Source organism: Peromyscus californicus, unplaced genomic scaffold, assembly GCF_007827085.1.
Source record: "Peromyscus californicus insignis strain IS unplaced genomic scaffold, ASM782708v3 Scaffold_4__1_contigs__length_199733344, whole genome shotgun sequence".
NCBI classification, from domain to species: domain Eukaryota; kingdom Metazoa; phylum Chordata; class Mammalia; order Rodentia; family Cricetidae; genus Peromyscus; species Peromyscus californicus.
The window spans coordinates 45,903,515-45,909,514 of NW_026294562.1; positions in this window are offsets into that span (position 1 = coordinate 45,903,515).

Sequence of the window (6,000 nt, forward strand, 5' to 3'; positions counted from 1 at the left end):
ATTTCTTGTTTAACCTGCGAGTCTTATACTAGCAAATTTTAGTTTACTGTATAAAACTGAAACCAAGAAAAAAAATCGTCTAAGAAGAGAGAAAAGAAGGCTCTCGTGGCAGAATATGAAGACAACGATGGCATGCCAACGACGATGACGACGACGATGATGATGGTGATGACATGAAGGTGGAGAAGGAGGTGGTCAACCAGAAATGAGCACTGGTTTAGGAAGAGCCTGAACGTGTTTGCTGGCCACTCTTCAATTGCACCCTTAGAGAGAACGACTGCCCTGATTCTAATGCAGAGCAACAAGGGAAGGGACATCAGAGGGCTGGAAAGATGTCATTCTCTTTGGGACATATATTACTTTAGAATTCAAGAAGTACTATATGACCCAGCTATACTGTCTCTAGGCATATGCCTGGAGCACGCTGTCACTGTATCACAGAGACTGCACATTCGTGTTCACTGCTGCACTGGTCACAATAGCCAAGTCATGAAATCAGCTTAGGGGTCTACCAATGGATAAATGGATTTTTTAAACATGAGTGTGTGTGTGTGTGTGTGTGTGTGTGTGTGTGTGTGTGTGTGTAAAGTTTTATTCAGCCATAATGAAGAATAAAAGTATGCTGCTTACTAGAAAAATGGATGCAATAGCAGATACCACATTAAGCAAAATAAGCCAGATGCTGACACAGAAATAGCACATTTGCTCTTATTTGTGAATCCTAGAACTTGATATCAATACCTAAATACAGAGAGAGAGAGAGAGAGAGAGAGAGAGAGAGAGAGAGAGAGAGAGAGAGGAAGGAGGGAGACCAGAGGGACAGAACATGAGAGAAGTACATGTGGCCACAGTACATGATACATTTGAAAAAAAATTGCCTTGATGAAACACAACATTATGTATGATGAATATATGTCAACAGAAAAAAGAGAATTTAGAAGAAAGAGCATAAAAAAAGCGACCCAATGGAAGTGTGCAGAGCTAACGGTGTTCAGCATCTTTATGTCAGTTTGCAAGCTGAGTTCGTGACTCATTCCTGGGAATGGCCATTATGCCTTTAAAGAAAAAAAGAGTCAAGGTATGAATAGACAATGGTGAAGTACCTGCCATGCACATCCTGCCCTGGAACCCCAGAAGAGTGTACCTGTGTGTATCATAAAGGTGGCTTGTAGGGGGCTGGAGATGGCTCAGCAGCTAAGAGCACTGGCAGCTCTTCCAGAGGTCCTAAGTTCAATTCCAAGCAATCACATGGTGTCTCACAACCATCCATAATGATATCTTGTGCCCTCTTCTGGCATAAATTCATACATGCAGATAGAGCACTCATCTACACAAAATACATTAATAATAATAATAATAATAATAATAATAATAATAATAATAATAATAAAAAGTGGCTTGTGTGTTCGTGTGAGTAGTTGCCCCAAGCAGTTTAATGTTAATGGGGTTTACTCATCCACAGCCTGCACAGGCTGGGAATGACTCCTAATTTTCCAATTCATTTTTCTAGGTCTGATGTGTTTTCACTTTTTCATCTAATTTTTTAATCCATTGTGTTCTCCAAAGTGGCTTGAGTCTCCCCCATCTCTGTGACCCACTCACTGATCAGTTGCAGATCAGCAGGTGAAAATGGATTATTGGTGGCCATGTGGATGAGGGAATAATAACACACTGGTGTACACAGCATCCATTTTTCTATGACAATTGGCATGTCAACGTATTGCTCCAAAATACCCTCTGTTGGAAGCCTAGAAACTGCTTATTAAACAACTTCAATTGGGAGAGCCAGAACAGGACACAGAAGTCAGTCATCCAACACATATGACCAGGAATGGACAGGAATAGCTTTCATTTGGTTTTTGAGTCTGCATTTTCATGAGTTGAGGATCTCAAGAACATCAAAAAATAGAAATCTTTAAGAAGACAATCTGGAGATGGTTATTTTGCTTGTTTTCTTTTCAATTTTGCTCAAGTTTCACACTCATTACCACTCTTCTCTTGAGGGAACAAATATTGACAACCTAGTATGTATGTACCCTTCTCTATACTTTCATGCTCTTAAAGTCATAGATAAGCATAAATATGAACATACACAGAGGAACGTTGTTACCATTAATGGCAATATGTTATCTCTTTTCTTCCCCCTCACCCAGGAATACCTTGAATACCTCTGATTCATTCTTGTTTGTAGTGTCATAGTATTCCATGTTGTGAAGAGAATGTTCATTATCCAAATTGTCCTCCTTAAAGCATCTTTACTTTTGTTTAGTTTTGGCCAATAAAACAAACTGTAACCATATCCTTCTATATGGATCTTTGCACACTACTGTTTTTATTTCTATGAGATAGATCCCCAGAAAAAGGTTGCTATGTTGTATATATAAAATTATATATGTGTAATTTTATGTGTGTAATTAAATATAATTATAAATACATACGTGTATATATGTATATGCATACATTTTTTATTTTAATAGATGTGGCAAGATTCCTTCAAAAAAAAAACTTTTAACATTCGAATCTGCTGCCAACAACATCAGCTCCCATGTTCCAAGCTCCTACTTCCCTGCCAGCAATAAATACTGTTACTCATTAACTTTTGGCAGCTTGAGGGGAATAAATTAGTATTAATACTGTTTCCTCTGCTTCCTGTGCTTGCTAGCGCTGTATCTGCCTCCCTGTGACTTGCCTATTCACGTCCTTTGCTCATTTTTAAAAACTGGGTCATTTGTTTTCTTCTTGACAACCTGCAAGCTCTTCAATAATGCATGTTGGCTCTTTGTCACCAAAATTACAAACTGGCAAATAGGGTGTTTGCCTCCTTCTCCTACTTTTTTTTATTTGTTTATTTGTGTGTTTGTTTTTGAGACAAGTTCTCCCTCTATAACTCTAGAAGGATGGCCTAGAACTTGCTATGTAGACCAGGCTGGACTTGAACTCACAGATTCATACCCATCGCCTACATCCCTAACCAGCAATACATATTATTGCCCACTGTATAGTATCTGGTGTTTATTTTTGTGGAATGTGAGAGATACAAGACCAGCTTTGTTTACTTCTAGATGGATACCAGGCTGCACTAACATACCATTCCACTGAGCTATAGGCTTAGTTCTCTGTCAGTACTATTGTGGTCTGATTGCAGAAGAATTTAAGTGTTCTGCCATCTCAGAGGCTGACCCTCTGGTGCCATCATACCCTTGCAGCTGTGTATCAACTTATTTTTTCATATAGACGGTCATGTATTGATGTCCCTCCCTCAACTTCACCCTAACATTGACCTCAACTTCCTTGCCTTCTGGACACACTAATTTGGATACCTAATAGTCATCTCAAATTAAGAAGTCTGAGACAAAATTCTGAACTTATTGACCAAATCTCCTCTTTCTGCCATTTTCCCCATCTCAGCACCACCAGACACCCCTCTTAGCCCACCTACCCTTAGCAATTTTGGTCTCTTTCTTTAGTTGTATCCTAACGTGTTAGAACCCTTCAGGCACCAGCTCTAAGATGTCCTGCACACTGCATTTTTGTGAAAGGAGGTTTCTGTGCTGACCTTAGAATGTCACATGTGGTTGCCAAGGTATATTCTTTGCTATTTTTGTTGCCACCAGCTCTAAACAAGCTACCACCATCTATGACCTGGCCTAAATCAGCAATTTTATGACTGGACTTCCTGCTCCACTCTTGACTCTCTAAAATCCACCCATCCTCAGACAGACAGGATAGTCATAATGCATACCTGTCAATTCCTAGATTCAAGTTCTTCTAAGAATTTCCTTCAGAAAATAAAATCTTTCCCTAGACCATGAAGCCCCATGCAATATAGTCTGCCTCTGCCATTAATGCCAACAGTCACTATACTGAGCCCACTCCACCCTCACCATGCCTTACTTCTCTGGACAGCTGCTGGGCCCTGAAGCAGCTTCTCTGCTGTCGGTATCATGACTTCTCCAGACCATGAAATACTCTGTCTGTGCATCTCAATGCATCTCAACACCAGTGGGATTCACTAAGTGTGGGCTTCCCTGACAACTTGGCTTGACATGGCCTACCCTACCATCCATGCCCATTTGATACTATTGCCACAGCCCTGGACTTACACTGGGGGTATTTAGCACTACATTTTTCTTGCTTTCTCCTTCTTCCATCAGAAAAAGAAGGTAATCTCCACAAGGGACAAGATGATGGGCAGCTTATGTGGGGTTAGGGAGGCCATATCATCTTAAAATTGTATCTTCAAACTTTCTGGACCCCCTTCTCATTGATATGCTTTGAAAAATCAGTACCATGATGTTCTGGTTGGAATCTGAAAGTGTGTCCTCCATATGCTCAGGCTTTAGCACTTGCTCTCAGATGGTGACAATATGTTGGGAGGTTTATGGACCTTTAGGCAGTGAGGCCTAGATGGCAGAAGGAGGTCCATAGAGCACGCCATTGTAGGTTCAAGCTGGTCACACTCCCCACCACCATAAAATCCATCACAACATCTCTGTCAAGATGTCTGAGACACTCTGAAACTATGAATGCAAATAAATCTCTCCTCCCTTATGCTGTCTATATGGGGTGTTTTGGTCCTAGAGACATGGATACTATAATAACTATATATAATATTTCATGACTTTGTGTTTGTATATTTCCCATGTATTTAGAAAATCACGCCCCTGAGGACTCTGATTGGTGAATGCAGGTTCTGATTGTGCTTTCCGGGACCTACTGTGGCAAGCAATAGAGACCAGATATAAACTGACCTTGGCTAAAAGTTCTACTTATTGGACCTTGAGATAGTCTTGATTTGAAGCTCTGCTGGGTCCAGGCGCTTGAGTAATGCTTTGAAGAGGACATCTCCTGGTTATTAAGCGATTGTTTAATGAAACAATAAAAATTCCCGTCACACTTGATTCTTCTGAAAATTTGGGAGGGTAGCCTGTCTAAGTTGTTAGCCCCAAGCCTGGAGCTAGCAAGCACTCAACAAGAAAAGAGAATTCTGGTCCTGTGTTTTTTAAATTTGGTTGTCAATTTGACTGGATCTTGAATCAACGAGGATGATAAGCTACTATGAGAGATTTTCTTGCTTGGGTTAATTGGAGTGGCAGAGTTACCTTAAATATGGCCAGTATCTTCTGACAGCAGCCCAGATGAAAAGGGATTTAAGAAAAAAAGCTTTTGTTTTTTGGCTTTTGCCTGCTTGCCTTCAGAACTTGCTGCCAAGTTCATCTACTCTGCTTATGAATTCATTCACTCTGCTGCTGCTGCTGCCGCCACAGCCACTGCTACCATCACAGTCTGTGCCCCAAGAGGCTAGGACTGACCACTCATCCTCTATAAGCCAATTAAAAGTGGAAAGCAAAGGCAGGTGTGGTGTCACAGGCCTTTCTAGTACTGGGAGACGGGAACTGGTGGGTCTCTGTGAGTTTGAAGCCAGCCCGGTCTCCATAGCGAGTTCCAGAACAGCCATGGCTACATAGAGTGACCCTGTTTCAAAAACAAACAAACAAATAAAAAAAGTGGAAAGCAGAAAAAGGAGATTTATTCAATGTGGCCATGTTGGGAAGAGGAACAAGACCCAGAGAATAGTCCTCTCCCCCAGCGCTTCAAGCTCCTGAAGTAAGATCAAAGTTTTAATAAAGGGCCAAGGATATGCACATCTCAGCAGTCCCAGTCAAGACACAGTCTTGCCCACCATTGTCTGGTCTGTCTCATCCCTAAGGTGGTCTGACAAGCTGCTAGTACTACATAAAACCCATTTCCAGGAGACAAGCGTTCTTCTGGCTGGTACCGTTCCTTCTCCCAGTGTGAGATTCCTGGGGGAAATTCCCATTTCTTTGGAGTTCTTTGTCAGAGAAACACAGTGTCTCTTTATAAAGTCATCATTTTGCTAGGCCTGCTACGAGAGGAAGGGATAATTCATCCTGCATGGTCCTTTGGAATTATTCCAGTATCCAGCAGCAACAGCAGATGGGAATCATGCTTTCACTTCCTAGCAAGGACAGAGCAGCG